At 39.4% G+C, this 18,917-nt stretch overlaps 1 protein-coding gene across 1 annotated transcript in view; it reads left to right on the top strand.

The window, feature by feature from the left end:
• The window catches only part of CATSPERE (catsper channel auxiliary subunit epsilon), a 118,067-nt gene that overhangs the window by 16,594 nt on the left and 82,556 nt on the right, over window positions 1-18,917 (top strand). The window lies entirely within an intron of this gene.

The following is an 18,917-nucleotide window of genomic DNA, read 5'->3' as shown; positions in this document are numbered from 1 at the left end:
GCCTCGACCTGCTGGGCTCCGGCGATCCTTCCGCCTCGGCCTTCCCAGTAGCCGTAATTACAGGCATGAGCCACCACGCCCGGCTGATTTTTTGATTTTTTGATTTTTTGATTGCAGAGATGAGGTCTCGCCAAGGTGCCCAGGCGGGTCTCGAACCCGCGGGCTCAGGCAACCCACTCACCTCAGCCTCCCAAAGGCGCGGGATTACAGGCTGAGCCCCCGAGCCCGGCTTAAAAATATTTTGAAATGAGATTTCTATACCATGTATATTTTAAATATATTCAATCTCTGGCTAAATGTCCCCACTTCTAAGAATTCTTTTTATATAAATACCAGCATGCGTAGGCAAAGTATTTGTACATGAATGTTCATTTAAGAATAAGGTATAAGCCACCCCCTCGGGGCCCCTCCCACTGTGGGAGCTTTCCTGCCCTCCTAATAAATCCTGCCTTCTAAAAGCAAAAACAAAAAACGTGCCAACAAAAATATAGAAATAAGTTTAAAGCTTAAGGAGTGAGAACTCCATTCTGTTTAAACCAATTGAGATTTCGCATTGTTTTGCACTGTTATAAGTCATGTTATCTTGCTAATACACAGGGAGGACCCCCCAAAAAACCCAGAATTATCTTTCGGAAGGCGAGCCCCTTGCAGTGTAGTACAGGCTCCCCTTGCCAGGCAAGTGTTCTAGAAGCCTATTGGCATCGGTGTGCCAGTTTTGAGAAGGTTGTGTCGTGATTTGTGAAAGAAATGTCCCAAGATGTGGCAAACAGGTGACTGGTTCTTCCAACATGACAACGCACCTGCCCACACCACGCTGAAGTGCTCAGCAATTTTTGACCAAAAAAGCGGCATGACCCTCGCGCCCCACCCTCCCTATTTACCCGGTCTCACTCTGAGTGACATTTTTGTTTGTTTGTTTCCCTGGATGAAAAAAGTCCTCAGAGAAAAACGTTTTGCCAATGTGGGAGAGGTCAAACAAAAAACGACCAAAGCACTAAAAGGTATCAAAATGGATGAGCTCAAAAACTGCTTTTGAGCAATGGAAAAAGCACCCCTATAAAGTGTATTGTATCAAGCAAAGAGCACTTTGAAGGGGACTGAAGTTGAAACACATAAGAATAAATACACAATTTTTTAATAAATAAATTCTGGGTTTTTGTGGGTCCCCCTTATATATACACTATACAACAGTGAAAATAAACACAGCAACACTAACAGGGGTGAATCTCATAGACATAATATTGAGTGATAAAAAGCAAGTCATGAAGGAATGATACAATGTGCTTTCATCTCTACAAAGTGCAACAACTAGAAAAATTAAATAACACATTGTTTAATACATATATGTGGTCAACTAATTTTTAAAAGCATGGGAATTGACTTCTTATTAGCCTTGTATCCTGCACCTATAATTTCTTATTTGTTCTAGGAATGATTTTTTTTCTGTTCTCTAGGATTTCCTACATATCATTTATGTTACTTGCAATCAAAAACTGTTTTTTTTCATCCATCCTACGTGTACACCTTTTATTTCACTTTCTTGTTTTGAGTAAGCTAGCATTTCCAGTGCTCTGTGGAACAGAATGATAAACAGACACATTCTTCTTTGCCTTGTTCCCAACCTTAGGAGGAAAGTATTTAGTTTCTCGCCACTAAGTTTTTGAATTTTTTTTTTAATGCATTCTCTTTATCAAGTTGAAGAAGTTCCCCCTCTGTTGCTAGTTTGCTGAGGGTTTTTAAGCATGAATGCATGCTTGACCTTGTCAAATGCTTTTCCTGCATCTACTATGACATGATTTTTCTTTTTCAGTCTGTTAATCTGATGGATTACATGACTTGATTTTTGAATGTTAGGCCAGACTTGCATACCTGGAATCAATCCCATTTGGTCATTGTATATAATTCTTGTTATACTTCGTTGGATTCAAAAAGTTTGTAGCTTTCCATTCTTGTGATGTCTTTGTCTGGTTTGGGTATTAGAGTAATGCTGGCTGGCCTCATAGAATGAATTGGGAAGTATTTCCTCTATGTTTTTCTGGAAACAGTTAGAGAGAATTGGCATTATTTGTTCCTTAAATGTTAGAATTCTCCAGCAAAACTATTTGGCGTAGTGGCTTTCTGTTTTGGAAGATTATGAATTGTTTATTCAATTTATTTAATGATAAAGCTCTATTCACATTATCTAGTTTTCCTTGTATGAGTTTTGGTAGATTGTGTCTCTCCTGGATTTAAAAAAAAAATGGTACATATACAGTGGAATATTATGCAGCCATAAAGAAGGACAAAATCATGAACTTTCACAGCAACTTGGATGGACTTAGAGTCTAGAATACTGAGTGATGTATCACAGAAACAAAGAACTGAGTATCACATGTTCTCACTCATAAGCGGACCTTGAACAATTATCATAATACTATAGGAAAAGGATTAGTAGTGATGAGAAACTGCCGGGGAGGGGGGTGGGATTGGCAGTAGTGAGAATCTGCCAGGGGAGAGGGGGCACTCTTCATCAACAAGGTTACCTGCATAATGAGCATTTGTATACCCAACCCTGAGTTGTACGCCACATATTTAAAATGAAAAAATTATATATTAAAAAAAAGATGTGTCTTTCAAGGATTTGCTCTATTTCATTTATCAAATTTGTGACATAAAATTGTTCACAGTATTCCTTTATTTTAATGTCCAGAGGATCAGTATTTATGGCCCTCTTTTGTTTCTGCTACGTAAAATGTCCTTTTTAAAATTGTATTTTAGATATGTGGAGTACAGTTCAGAGTTAGGTATACATATATTCGTCATGCAGGTTCCTTTGTTGGTGAGGTGTGCCCCCACTCCCCTGGCAATTTCTCACTACTGCTAATCCCGCCCCCACCCTCCCCTGGCAGTTTCCCACTACTGCCAATCCCTTTCTTATAGAATTATGATAGTTGTTCAAGGTCTGCTTATGAGTAAGAACATGTGATACTTGGTTCTTTGTTTCAGTGACAGATCACTCAGTGTTATAGCCTCTAAGTTCATCCAAGTTGCTGCGAAGTTCATTATTTTATCCTTCTTTATGGCTGCATAATATTCCATTGAGTATATGTACCACTTTTGAAAATTCAGTTCTCTTTTGATGGGCAGCACAGTTGGTTCCATGTTTTTGCTATTGTAAATAATGCTGCAATAAACATGCATGTGAAGATATCTTTTTCATAGAGTGATTTGAGTTCCTCTGGGTATATTCCCAGTAGGGGGACTGCAGGGTCATATGGAAGGTTGATTTTATATCTTTTAGGAATCACCACACTGTTTTCCACAGAAGTGGTATTAGTTTATACTCCCACCAACAGTGTAGAAGTGTTCCCTATTTGCTGCATCTGTTGTTTTTTGAGTTATTGATGATGGCCATCCTAAATGGAGTTAGGTGGCATCTCAGTGTGGATTTAATTCGCATTTTTTCATGACTAGTGAAGCTGAACATTTTTTCATGTATCTGTTGGCTGCGTGTATGTCTTCTTTTGAGAAGTGTCTATTCATATATTTTGCCCACTTTGTAATGGGGCTGTTTGTTCTTTTCTTTTTGGCATGTTTGAGTTCCTTGTAGACCCTAGATGGTAGGCCTTTGTCAGATATACAGTTGACAAATATTTTTTCCCAGTCTGTGAGTTGTCTCCTTGCTCTTTCAATGGTTTCTTTGGCTTTGCAGAAGCTTGTCAGTTTGATGAAGTCCCACCTGTCTATCTTACCTCTGATGGCATGGGCGCTTGGCGTTTTGATAGGAATTGACTGACAATTCCAATTTCCATAAGGGTGTCTCCTGCATTCTCTAAGGTACTTATAGTTTGAGGTTTTATATTTAGGTCTTTGATCCATTTAGAGTTGATTTTTGTGTATGGGGATAAACAGGGTTCTTGTTTTAATCTTCTGCGTGTGGTCAGCCAGTTTTCCCAGCACCATTTACTGAATAGTTCTCCTCTCCCTGGTGGTTGATGGTGGAGGCTTTGTCAAAGATGAGTCGGTTGAGATTGAAATTTTGCTTCTGGAAACTCTGGAACTTGTTCCACTGGTCTATATGCTTGTTCTTGTGCCAATACCATGCTGTTTTGATTATTGTAGCCTTATATATAATAAAGCTTAAAGTCTGGGAATGTGATGCCTCCCACTTTGTTTTTTGTTTTGTTTTTCACTGAAGAATTGTTTTGGCTATTTGTGGTAATTTATGTTTCCATATGAACTCCTGTGTGTTGTTTCCATGTCTGAGAAGAATGCTGCTGGTAATTTAATGGGTATTGCATTAAATCTGTATATTGCCTTAGGTAGGATGGACATCTTAACAACGTTGATTCTTCCAATCCATGAGCATGGAATATTTTTCCATTTATTGGTATCATCTTTGATTTCTTTGAGCAGTGTTTTATAGTTTTCATTGTAAAGTTCTTTAACTTCTCCAACAAAGCTCCCCCAAAACCCACAAAGACATGGATACAAGACAGTATTATGCTAAACAACTCCTGGGTCAACATGGAAATCAAAATAGAGATTAAAATATACCTAGAAACAAAATTAAAAGATACCTAGAAAATGAAGGAATGTCTTACCAAAATCTCTGGGATGCCATGAAAACAGTCCTAAGAGGGGAATTCATATCTCTACGAACACACATGAAGAAAATGGAAAGATCACAAGTTAGCAGCCTAACAAATCACCTAAGGAAGCTGGAAAAGCAAGACCACCAACACCCTAACTTCAGCTGAAGAATCCAGATCACTAAAATAAAAGCCCAAATTCGGGACATAGAAGACAAAAATATAATACAAAAAATCAATGAAACAAAAAGTTGGTCCTTTGAAAGGATAAACAAGCTCAGTAGACCCCTAGCTAGACTGACCAAGAAAAAGAGACAAAAAGCCCAAATAAACACAATCAGAAATGCAAAAGATCAAGTCACAGCTGACCCCAAAGAAATAAAAAAAATTATAAGAGATTACTATGAACACCTGTATGGAAACAAACTCGAAAACCTAAATGAAATGGAGGACTTTCTTAAATCACACAACCTCCCCGGTTGAAACAAGAAGAAATTGAGACTCTAAATAGACCAATAACAATCCAAGAAATTGACTATGTCATAAGAAAACTATCTACAAAAAAAAACAAAAAACAAAAAAACGCCCTGGACCAGATGGCTTTCCAGCAGAATTCTACAAAACATACAAGGAGTAGCTGATACCAATCCTATTGAAAGTATTCCAGGCAATCGAGAAAGATGGAACTCTCCCCAGATCATTTTATGAAGTTAAGCTAACATCACATTGATACTCAAACTGGGTAAAGATCCAACAAAGAAAGAGAACTACAGGCCAATATTCTTGATGAACATAGATGCTAAAATTCTCAACAAGATTCTAGCAAGCTGGATCCAACAACACCTCTCAAATATCATCCACTATGACCAAGTCGGCTTCATCCCCAGGATGCAGGGCTGGTTCAACATCTGCAAGACCATACACATAATTAAATACATCAACAGATGTAAAAACCAAAACAACATGATTATAGCATTAGATGTGGAAAAAACTTTTGATAAAATCCAGCACCCCTTCTTGGCAAAAACCCTCGAACATCTAGGCATAGAGGGAGCACACCTCAAAATAGTAAGAGCCATCTACGAGAAACCCATAGCTAAACAGACAGAAATTGGAACCATTTCCCCTGAAAACCAGAACAAGACAAGGATGCTCACTCTCACCCCTCCTGATTAGCATAGTATTGGAAGTCCTATCTAGAGCAATCAGGGAAGAAAAGGAAATCAGGGGTATCCAAATAGGAAAAGAGAAGTCAAGTTATCCCTCTTTGCAGGTGACATGATTCTATACCTTGAAAACCCAAGAGAATCTGTCAAAAACCTCCTTGCACTGATAAAGGACTTTGACAAAATCTCAGGGTATAAAATAAATGTGCAAAAGTAAGTCGCATTCCTATACACCAACAAACAAACAGAAGCCCAGATGAAAAATCACAATCCCATTCACAATAGCTACAAAAAAAAAAGAAATATATTTTTTCTTTCCTTTTTTTTTTTTTTTTTTGCTGGTCTTACTCCCAGGCTAGAGTGGATTGGCACAACCGTGACTTACCGCAACCTCAACCTCCTGGGGTGAAGACACTCACCCTCCTCAGCCTCCACAGTATCTGGGACTACAGGCATGTGCCACCAGGCCTGGCTAATTATTTTATTTTTCTAGAGACAATGTCTCACTATGTTACCCAGGCTGTTCTCCTGGACTCAAGCAATCCTCCTGCCTCAGCCTCCCATAATTCTGAGATTACAAGCATGAGCCACCACATGTAGCTCATTTCTGCTACATGAATTGTAACCTTTCTCTTTTTCCATGTTAGCCCACCCAGTTTATCAACTATATTGATCTTTTCCAAAGAACCAGCTTTTGATTTCATCGATTTTTTTCTATTTTTTCCTGTTTTCAATTTCATTGATTTCTGCTCCAACTTCTATAGTTTTTTATAATTATAAAAATAGAATATTATTCTTTTTAGGTTTATCTTGCTCTTTATTCTCTAATTTCCTGAGATAGATGCCTACATTATTGATTGTAGATCTTTCTTCCTTTCTAATATATGCATTAAATGCTATACATTTTCCTCTAAGCACACTTTCACTGCATCTCACAAATCTTGATAAAATGTCTATTTATTTTCGTTTAGTTCAAAAAAATTTTTATATCATTTCAGATTTCTTCATTGACCAGTATGTTATTTAGAACTGTTTTGTTTAATCTCCAAATACTTGGGGATTTTTCCAGTTGTTTTCTGTCATTGATGTCTAATTTAATTACATTGAGATTTGTGAGCTTACTTGGTATGTCCTCTATTCTTTCAAATTTGTTAAGGTGTATTTTATGGTCCAGGATATGGTGTGTGGTGGTGAATGCTCATGTGAGATTAAAAAGAATGTGTGTTCTGCTATTGTTGGTTAAAGTAGTCTATAAACATTAATTAAATCCAGTTGATTAGTTCATCTATGTCCTTACTGGTTATCTCCCTGCTGAACCTGTCAATTACTGACAGAGGGTGGTGGAGTTGCCAACAATAATAGTGTATTTTTCTATTTCTCTTTGTACTTCCAGGTTGTTGAGTAAGACATATATGTGATAAAACTAGTTTTTTTAAAGTATGAAAATGTAAACACAAATGCAACCACAAAATCAGGCCAGTGATTACCTGTGAGCAGGTAGAAAGATAGGGAAGGAGAAGCATGCAGGAAATTTCTAAGGTATTGGTAATGTTCTGATTCTTGATCTGGGTGATTAGTATACAGATGTTCATCTTGGTATTATTCTTTAAATTATGTGTGCATATCATACTCTTATAGACATAATACAATTATTAAATAAATTTTATTTTTACAAAAATATAAAGAAAATATGTACAGAATGTCAGAGGGCCATTTAAAATATGTTGCCTTGGTTGTCACAAAATTCCATCCACAAAACTGACTAACATAAGCTTAGAAAAGGTTATTCTGGCCAGGCACAGTGGTTCATGCCTATAATTCCAGCACTTTGGGAAGATGAGGCAGGAGGACTGCTTGAGTTCAGGAGTTCAAGACCACTTTTACAACATAGCAAGACTCCATCACTTCAAAATATATATTTTTTTAAATAGCCAGATGTGGTGGTGTGCACCTGTAGACCCAGATACTTGGGAGACTGAGGTGGAAGGATCACCTGAGCCCAGGATATTGAGGTTGTGGTGAGCGTGACACTGCAGATCATGCCACTGCACTCCAGCCTGTGTGACAGAATGAGACCCCAACTCAAAAAAAATTCTTATAAACGATATATTTTGTAGTAAAACAAGAAAGCAAAATAGAAGAGGTAGTATTGAGCAAGACCTTGAAGAACAGGCATAATGTCGGAAAGGAAAAGAGGGAAGTGGGTACTCCAAGAGAGGGGAAAATTATAAACGGTTTTGGAAAGATGGATGAACACACCTGAATTGTAATACGGCAAATGAAATGGTACAGCAAAGAATTGGAAAAAATATGGAGCTTCTCTGAGAATCATTTGAATTTTTTCATGGATATATTTAAGGGGCCACTGAAGTTCCCAAGCAAAACATGACTGACTGGGTCCAGCGTTGCATGCCTGTAGTCCCAGCTAATACAGGAGCTGGGGCAGGAGGATCTCTTGAGCCCAAGGGTTTGAGACCAGCCTGGGCAACATAGTAAGACCTCGTCTCTTATTTTTAAACTTTTTGAAAAGAATAAAAGGAACATTAATTAAAACATGGCAGACAGGAGGAATAAGTGCTGAGATCTATTGCACATCAGAGTTATTGTAATGCTGTATACATAAAAAAATAATAATATGGTGTGAATACCCCAGTGTGCATTCAGCCCTTTTATTTAGCCCTGCTCCCTAAATATAGAAACCTAACATATTTCCTCTTGGCAAGAGGGGAGGGCTTGTCTCTCGATTAACTGATCACTTTTTACTGATTGATTGATTGAGTCAGAGTCTCATTCTATCGCCCGGGCTGGAGTGCAGCAGTACACACACAGCCACCGCAGTCTCGACCTGCTGGGCTCAGGTGATCCTTCTGCCTCAGCCTTCCAAGAAGCTGGAACCACAGGTATGCGCCACCATGCCTGGCTAATTTTTGATTTATTGTAGAGACAAGGCCTTGTCAAGTTGCCCAGGCTGGTCTCAAACTCCTGAACTCAGGCAATCCTCTCGCCCCCGCTTCCCAAAGTGCTGGGATTACATACGTGAACCACCGTACCCGGCTCGATCAGACTTATTTAAAAGAGCTTATATTGGGAAGGGTAGGAGAAGACACAATGAGGTGCAACAGAAGCAAAAGGAATCACCCAGTGATAAAGCTGACTGATAGCTCACTATTGTTTTTTCTCTTAAAAAAAAAAAACTATGAACAAATTCCTTTTTTTTTTTAAAACTATAGTCCACCCCTCCAACGGTCTGAGGGACAGTGAACTGGCCCCTGTTTTAAAAGTTTGAGGACCTCTGCTATTAATGGACAGCCAAGGACCACCAAAAAATTACAGAAAGCTTCCATCACGAAAGTCAGAGATTTAAATCAATAATCAGAAAAAGGAACTCAAAGGAAACAGCACAAAGCAGGGAGCTAAAGCAAACACATACACAGAAGTTGGAAGCATTTTCCCTGAAAACCAAAACAAGGCTGCCCACTCTCACTCCTCCTGTTCAACATAGTATTGGAAGTCCTAGCTCGAGCAATCAGGCAAGAGAAGGAAATCAGGGGTGTCCAAATAGGAAAAAAGGAAGTTAAGCTATCCATCTTTGTGGACGATATGATCCTATGCCTGGAAAACCCAAGGGATTCTCTCAAAACCTTCCTTGCACTGATAAATAACTTTGGCAAAACCTCAGGGTACAAATTCAACATGCAAATGACAGTTGCGTCTTTATACACCAACAACAAACAGGCAGACAGCCAAATAAAAAAGACAATCCCATTCACAATAGCCACGCACAAAAAATGAAGTACTGGCATATTCCTAACCAGAGATATGAAAGACCTTTCCAATGAAAACTACAAAACACTGCTCAAAGGAATCAAAGAAGACACAAACAAATGGAAAAATATTCCATGCTCATGGTTTGGAAGAGTCAATATTGTTAAGATGTTCATCTACTCAAGGCAATCTACAGGTGCAACACAATACCCATCAAATTACCAACATCATTCTTCTCAGACCTGGAAATGATAACAGAAATTCAAAGGGAAACAAAAAAGACCACGAATAGCCAAAACAATCCTCAGCAAAAGAAACAAGGCAGGATGTATCACTCTTCCATACTTTCAACTTTATTAGAAGGCTACAATAATCAAAACAGCCTAGTATTGGCATACAAACAGGCATATAGACCAACGGAACAGGATAGAGATTCTGGAAGCAAAACCTCAATTTCTCAACTAACTTACCTTCAACAAAGCCACCACCAACAACAACTGGGGAGAGGAGACCCTATTCAGTAAATGATGCTGGGAAAATTGGCTGACTGTATGCAGAGGAATGAACAAGACCCCTACCTATCATCATACGCAAAAATCAACTATAAATGGATCAGGGACCTACTCATAAATCTTCAAACTATAAGAATCTAAGGAAATGCAGGAGACAACCTTATACACATTGGAATAGGCAACCAATTCTTGATCATTACCCCAAAAGTATATGCCATAAGAGATAAGATAGACGAGTGAGACCTCATCTTCACTTTAGCTGTGAAAAGTTTTTGTACAGCTAAAGAAACCATCGAGAGAGCAGGAGACAACCCAGAGCATGGGGGAAAAAATTTGCTAACTATATATCTGAGAAAGGCCTAATCTCCAGGTTCTATAAGGAATTTAAATTAAATGAACCAAAAAGAAAAAAAAAAACAGCCCTATTAAAAAGTAGGCAAAAGACATGAATTGACACTAATAAATCAAAAGCAACAGATGCTGACAAGGATGCAGAGAAAAACGAACGATTCTACACTGGTGTTGGCTGTTAATGTAGCCTCTATGGAAAACAGTGTGGCGATTTCTAGAAATTGACCTTCTGTATGACCCAGCAGTCCCCCTTCTGTGAATATACCTGGAGGTACGCAAATCATTCTACAAAAAAGGTACCCGCGCATGCATGTTTATTACAGCACTATTCACAATAGCAAAAACATGGAACCAACCATGCAGCCCACTGAAAGTGGACTGGATAAAGAAAATGTGGAGCATATACATGATGGAATATTACACAGCTATAAAAAAAGACAAAATTATGAACTTTACAGCAACTTGGATGGATTTAGAGTCTATCATACTCAGTGATCTATCATAGAAACAAAGGACTGAATACCACATGTTCTCACTCATAAGTTGGTCCTCAAAATTAATCACACTGCTACAAGAGATGGATTGGCAGTAGTGGGACACTGCCAGGGGAGGGGGTGCACATAACATCACTAAGGGTACCTGATCCTAAACCAGGGGAAGTAAAGACCAGTGGGAGGCCCAAACTTCTATACCTAATCCTGACCTGGGCCCACATCTTTAAAATAAAGAGAGAGGAAAAAAAGAAAAGACAAAAAATTTGGTAACCAGAGGACAAGGAGAGAAAGCCAAGAAGAATCCCCAAATAGAGGTGAAGGACATTCCCAGGACAAAAGCTGTGCCGTGGATCTAGTATACCAGTACAACAGTTTATTGCAGAAAGATGGAGGTACTCTCTGCCACAGGGCCATATGATTCGGCAGATCTATCAGTGGCAGATGGACACTGTTTAGAGCCTTTGGCAGGCCCTTATAGGTGAATTGAACCACAAACATTTAGAATCTTGGAGCAAGGCCCTGCATCGTCCTTGAAGGATGATTCTCCCCTTGGTCTACTAGTGGGCTTTGGCAGAGACTGAATGCTTGACCACGGGCTGCCAAGCCACCATGCAACCCTAGCTGTTTATGATGAACTGGATGTTACCTGAACCATCAAGTTGGGCGTGCACATCAACACAACATTCCATTATCAAATGGAAGGGGTAGATACACGATCAGGCCCTAACAGGCCCTAAAGGCACAAGTAAGTTACATGAAGAAGTGGCCCAAATTCCCGTGGTCCCTGCTGCTGCCATACTGCCTTCTCCCAGTTTGCACCTATGGCCTCATGGGGAGTTCCCTACGATCAGTTGACACAGGAAAATATTTGGGCCCCGTTTACAGAGGGTTCAGCACCACTCAAGTTTACAGATACACAGCACCACTCAAAAGTGGACAGCTGTGGCACCACAGCCCCTCTCTGAGGCATCCCTGAAGGACAGTGGTCAGCAAAATGTACTCATTCTCTGGCCTGTATCACTGCCAACTGACTACTGGGTGTCAGGGAAATCTCAGCAGCAGGCAGGCCTAAGAGGCTGTGGGCATCAGATGTGCCCCAGCGCTGTGCCAGCTTCAGTAGCCAAGGGATTCCAGCTTGGCACTGAGCCAAACGCAGCAGTCCTGGGCTTAGAGTGTCCCCTTGTGTTGCAGTGGCTGCCACCGCTATAGGTTTAGGGACCATACCAGATGGCACATCAGAATCTCTGGACAGACTTACTGTTGAATTGCATTCCCAGACAGAGGTATACTGTGAAGACTGAAATAATAACTACTACTTCAATGTGAAGACATCAACACATGACCACAAAGACCAAGAACAATCAGGGAAACACTACATCAACAAATGGACAAAATAAAGTGTCAGGAACTGGTCCTAAAGAAATGGAGATGTACGTATAGAGAAACGTATGTATAAAGAGCTGTATGGACGTATAGAGATCATTCAAAATAACTGTTTTGAAGAAGCTCCATGCACTTCAAAAATAGAGAGAAACAATTCAATGAAATGAGAATACCAGTGATTGACCAGAATGAGAAATTTAACAGATTGGAATAAATTTTAAAATTCAAACAAAAATTCTGAGTTGAAAAATAAGTGAATAAAACTAAAAATGCAGTAGAGTTCATCAATAGCCAAACCGATTAAGGAGAAAGAATCTTTGAACTCAAAGACAGAAACTTGAAAAGGCAAAATCATTGTAAAAAAAAAAAAAGATGAAAGCTAGTAGAATTTTGGTACAGCATTAAAATAGCAAATGTTCAAGTCACTGGGGCTCAAGGGGGCATAGAGAAAGACAAAGGGGTAGAAAGCCTATTTAAAGAAATAGGAAACTTTCCAAACCTGGAGAAAAATATAAATAGCCAGGTATATGGAAGTTAAAGGTCATCAATCAGATTCCATCCAAATAAGATTACCCCAAGACATATTACAATAAAAGTGTCAAAGATCAAAGACAAAGAGAGCATCTTGAACTCAGCAAGAGAAAATATGCAAATAACATATAAGGAAGTTCTAATACACTTAGCAGCAGACTTCTCAGCAGAAGTCTCACAGGACAGAAAGTGGGATGATATATTCAAAGTACTAAACAAAAACTGGCAAGCAAGAATATTTTGCCCAGCAAGTTGTCCTTCAAAAGTAAAGGATAGATAAAGATTTTCACAAACAAAAGTTGAGGGAGTTCATCACCATCAGAGTTGTCTTACAAGTAATATTGAAAGAAAAGGATGCTAATAAGGAACACAAAATCATCTGAAAGTATAAAACTCACTGATAAAAGTAAGTGCACAATCAAATTTAGAATATGGAAGTACTATAATGGTGGTGTATAAATCATTTATATTTTAGAATAAAGGTTAAAAGATAAAACCATTTAAAATAAAAACTACAATAATTTGTTAAAGGACATGAAAATAAAAAGATGTAACTTATGGGGTGTGGAGTAAAATATTGGTTTTTTGCAATAAAAGTTGAGTTACTATTAACTTTAAATAACTATAAGATGATTTATGTAAGCTTTATGGTAACCACAAAGCAAAAAGCTATCATAGATACATAAAAAAATAAAATGGAAAAAATCAAAACATACTATTAAAGAAAATCACTTAGCCAAAATAAAGGCAGTAAAACAGGAAGAAAAGATTTACAAAACAAGTTAAAAAACAATTTAAAAATGGAAGTAGTAAGTCGTTACACATCAATAATTACCTTAAATGTAAATGGGTTAAATCCTCCAGTCAAAAGACATAGAGTCCTGGCATGGTGGCTCATGCTTGTAATCCCACCACTTTGGGAGTCTGAAATGAGAGGATTACTTGAGCCCAAGAGTTCAAGACCAGCCTGGGCAACATAGAAAGACTTCATCTCTACAAAAAATAAAAAAATAGGGTGTGGTGGTGTGCACCTATAGTCCCAGCTGCTCGGGAGGCTAAGGTTGGGGGATCTCTTAAGCCCAAGAGTTTGAGGTTGCAGTAAGCTGTGATTGTGCTACTATACTCCAACCTGGGTGACAGAGTGAGACCCTGACTCAAAAAAAAAAAAGACATAGAGTGGCTGACTTCATTAAAAAAAGAAGAGCCTCTGGGCTCGGTGGCTCAGCCTGTAATCCCGCACCCTTGGGAGGCTGAGGTGAGTGGATTGCCTGAGCCCGCGGGTCTGAGACCCGCCTGGGCAACTTGGCAAGACCTCATCTCTACAATAAATCAAAAAATTAACCGGGCGTGGTAGCGCGCGCCTGTAGTTCCAGCTACTTGGAAGGCTGAGGCGGAAGGATCTCCGGAGCCCAGCAGGTCGAGGCTGTGGTGACCAGGAGTGACCACTGCACTCCAGTCTGGGTGACAGAGTGAGACTCCAACTCAAAAAGAAAAAAAAAAGAGCCATCTATAAGCTGTCTACAGGAGACTCTCTTCACCTGTGAGGACACACATAGACTGAAAGTGAAAGGATGGAATAAGTAGCCAGACACGCTATTATATACTGATTTATGAGCTCCAGCCAATAGTTTGGCTGGATGGTCAGAGACTTCAAAGGAACATGATTGGAAAACTGGTGACAAAGAAATATGGGGAAAAGGTATATAGATAGACATCTCTGAATGGGCGAAAAATGTGAAGATATTCGTGTCTCATTTGAATGATCATCAAAGAGTGACCTCAGTAGAGGAGGATTTAACAATCAAACGCATAGGAAGATCCATCTGTGGATACCAGTTAACCTCTTTCCCCAACCACCACTGTCATCACCCAATGTGCTAATGAAAGAAAGGAGCCATGGTAGCAGAAATTTACGGACTCAGCAACATAGCCTTCTACTCACCCAGGTTGACTTGGCTATGTTCAACTCTTGAGTGCCAAATCTGCCAGGAACAGAAACCAGACGTGGACCCCCAATATGATACCTTTCCTTGAGGTAATTAGCCAGTTACTTGGTGGCAGGTTAACTACACTGGACGACTTCCATCGTGGAAGGGCAATGTTTTGCTTCTACTAGAATAGACACTTACTCTGGATATGGAATTGCCTTCCCTGAACACAATGCTTCTGAGATAATTATCATCGATAGACTTACAGAATGCCTTATCCATTCTATTGTAACTCACAAAGCTTTGCTTCTCACTTCAAAACAAAAGAAGGAAGCACTGGGTCCATGCTCCTGGAATTCGTTGGTTTTGCCATGTTCTCCACTATCCGGAAGTAGCTGGCATGATAGAATAGTAGAATTGCCTTTTGAAAACTCAGTTATAGGGACAGCAAGTGCCTATGTATTGAAAGACTGAGGAAGGTTCTCCAGAAAGCTGTATGTGCTCTGAATCAGTGCCCAATATATGGTGGTGTGTTCTGGTTGCCAGGAACCAAAGAGTGAAAATTGAAATGGCACTACTATTACCCCTAATGACCTATTAGCAAATTTTTACTTCCTGTTCCTAGGATATGCTTTGCTGGCCTTGAGATTTTAGTTCCAGAGAGAAGAATACTTTCATGGGGAGATCCAGCAATAATTTCATTGACTAGATAGTAAGACTGCCCCCTGGACCCTTTGAGCTCCTCATGCCTCTGAGTCAATGGGAAAGAAAAGGAGTTACTATATTGGCTAGAGTGATTTACCCAGACTACCACATGGAAATTGAACTACTTCACAATGGAGGTAAGGAAGAATGTGTCTGAAATACAGGCTCTCCCTCGTGCATCTCCTAGTATTACCATGCCCTGTTATTAAGGTCCATGGAAACCTCCGAAAACCCAATCCAGCCAGAACTGCAAATGGCCCAGACGTTTCAGGAATGAAGGTTTGAGTTATCCCACTGGGTAAAGAACCACGACCAGCTGAGATTCCTGCAGAAGGCAAAAGGAATACAGAATAGATGCAGAAGAAGTCAGTTATAAATACCTGCTTATAACCACATGGCCAGTTACAGAAATGAGTATTTTCTCCTTATTTTGTTATGAATATATTTGTGTGTATATATACATATGTTAATCAAATATATATATTTATTATGTAATATAAGGTTTTTGACCTTATATTACATAATAATATATGGTCTTATCCCTTTATTATGTAATATAAGGTTTTTGACTTTATATCTGTATTTAAGTATTGTCAACTTTACACCATAGTATTTAAGTTACAGGATATTAGCAGAAAGTGAACATCACTCAAGGACTTTACCTCCTCTTCTGAAGAAGGGAGTAGTGTATTTTTAGTTGTATGCAGGATAGTTGGTTCCTGTTAGGTGAAATTATGACCTTGTTATTGTCTTTATTTGGTGATTAAGTATGGCTTAAGGAAATGAATATGGATGCCAAATTGACAAGAAGTGGACTTGTGATGGCTAGTTTTGTGTGTCAACTTGACTGGGCTAGGGGATGCCCAGATAGCTGGTAAAACATTGTTTATTTTTAGGTGTGTCTATGATGTGTTTCTGGAAGAGATTAGCATTTAAATTGGTAAACTCAGTATAAAAGATCATCCTCACCAATGTGGTTGGACATCATGCAATTCATTGAGGGATTGGCTCGAACAAATGAGCAAAAGAAGAGTGAATTCAGTCTGTCTGCTTGAGCTGAGACATCCATCTTCTCCTGTGCCTGGACATTGGGTCCTGGTTCTCAAGCCTTCAGATCTGGAGTAGGGCTCACACTATGGTAACCCCAGTTTTAGGGTCTCAGGACTCAGATGGGCACTTACACTGTTGGCTCCCCTGGTTCTCAGGCCTTTGAACTTGAACTGGAACTATATCACTAGCTTTCTGTGGTCTCCAATCTTGCAGACAACATCTCAGGGAACTTCTTAGCTTCCATAATCATGTGAGAGCCAACCATTTATAATAAGCCTCTTTCTATAAATGTCTATATATTCTATTGGTTCTGTTTCTCTAGTGAGCTCTGACTAATGTGAACAGCATTTTCACAAAAATAATAGGGAAGATATATACCAGGATGCTAGAAAATAGAAAGCAAATTAAAAATTTGAACATATATAGTCACAATTTTAAAAATCAAAATTTGAAAGCAAAATAATAGATATGAAAAATTGAAAAAAGAGCAATATGTCCTGGCCAGCCTTTGGGTGCTGAATTCCATCTAGGCCTGTGGATAACCAGTTGTCCATTCAAACAAAATAGTCATAAATGCCTAGTTTTAGTGTGACTGCATATGTGAGATTATTATATAACCAGTGGACAATATAACAAAATGTTTACTGGTGACTTAAGAAGATGTCATTGAAACCAGTGTTAGAGCCAGGGAATGTAGCTTGCAAAAAGAAGAAATTGCACTGAGTTTCATGATGGCATGATTCAGGGCATAAGAGGTTTTATGGTAGTTCTACGACTGCCCAAACTTGGGGTTCCCTTGACTTAGCAGGATCTAGGTCCTGCTGAATGAGCAGAATGTCATTATCACCAACCCAAGTATACATTCATTAAGAAAATGGGTGACTTACAAAGTGTTTATTGAACGTCCTCAGCCTGATGTCTCCTGGGTTGCCCTGCTAAGGAACTCGCCTTAGAAATTTTCAGTACTTCTAAGATATGTCAGAGTGTTTGTTTTTATAGATCACTGTGTGTTCACTTGAAGAGAGAGATTCAGCTACCAAATTTTAAATTAACAAGAAAGATGGAGGATCATAAGAACTTACACAAAAACAACCCACTTAATAACAAAATATATCTGCCACCTGACTTTCTCAGTGATTCTGATTACCAAAGGACTGGCTCCTAACCCACTATCCATCGAGTATGGAAAATAAAGGTAGTTTCACATATTTAGAGTCTCAGCAATGTCTGTTCACACACCCTTTCACAGAAAGGCACTAAAGAGTGTGTTTTACAAGGAAGGGATGGCAGTTGCTGGGCACTGATAGGGCAGGGAGGAAGGGAAGAGGGTGAGGGATACATGCCTGCGCAGCTCCTCTGCAGTGGACCTCATGTGTGCCTCAACAGTGGCCCTGCCACTTGCCTCCGTGGTGGCAACACGGTATGCCTCTGCAATAAACCCAACACATGCCTCTGTGGCGGCCCCACCACGTGCCTCCATGATGGCCCAGCCAGGTGCCAGTGAACCAACCACACAGTGGACCCACCCACAGTGGACCCACCCTCCACGTGGTACCTAGTCCACTACCAGGAGGAGTGAGGGCCAATTAGAAGCCCAAACGTCACCTGCATGCACCCTACTTATGTAGTTAATTCTCACTTGTACTCCACATCTCTATCATAAAATAAAATTTTTAAATTAAATACAAAACTAACATTTTTAAAAGAGTGTGCTAGCTGGGCTCGGTGGCTCAGCCTGTAATCCCGCGCCTTTGGGAGGCTGAGGTGAGTGGATTGCCTGAGCCCGCGGGTTCGAGACCCGCCTGGGCGGCGAGCCCTCATCTCTACAATAAATCAAAAAATCAGCCGGGCGTAGCGCATGCCTGTAATTCCAGCTACTCGGAAGGCTGAACTGGAAGGATCGCCGGAGCCCAGCAGGTCGAGGCTGCGGTGGCCAGGAGCGGCCACTGCACTCCAGTCTGGGCGACAGAGTGAGACTCCAACTCAAAAAAAAAAAAAAAAGAGTGTGCTTTAGCAAAGGACAAAAGATCAAAGCATGACCTTCAGTAAATGGTAGCTTCAACCCAGATATTAATGAAGGGAAACCCCAGAAAACAAGTACTAGATTATCTCTGCATTTATCACATGAAAAATATTATGAAATTCTATTTTAACTACCTATTGAAAATCTTAGAAAATTAAACAAAATGTGGAAATGAAATAATTAACTCCAGATAATATTTTATATATATATATATATATATACACATATATATACACATATATATGCATATATACACACATATGCAGACACACACAAAGAAGAAAATAGAATCATAGTAGAATTGGCTGGCTAGTAATATTTACATATTAATAACAATATAAAACTCTATTGAGTTAACTAAAAAGTTCGTATAATTAATTCGAGAGATGGGGAAAACATGTATGAGAAGGCATGGCATATGAGAGATATATCTTTATC

The sequence above is a fragment of the Carlito syrichta genome, unplaced genomic scaffold (genome assembly GCF_000164805.1).
Source record: "Carlito syrichta isolate Samal-C Ts95f unplaced genomic scaffold, Tarsius_syrichta-2.0.1 Scaffold308254, whole genome shotgun sequence".
In the NCBI taxonomy this organism is placed as follows: Eukaryota; Metazoa; Chordata; class Mammalia; order Primates; family Tarsiidae; genus Carlito; species Carlito syrichta.
The sequence above is the reverse complement of the archived record's forward strand: the minus strand, read 5'-3'. Positions and strand labels throughout refer to the sequence as shown.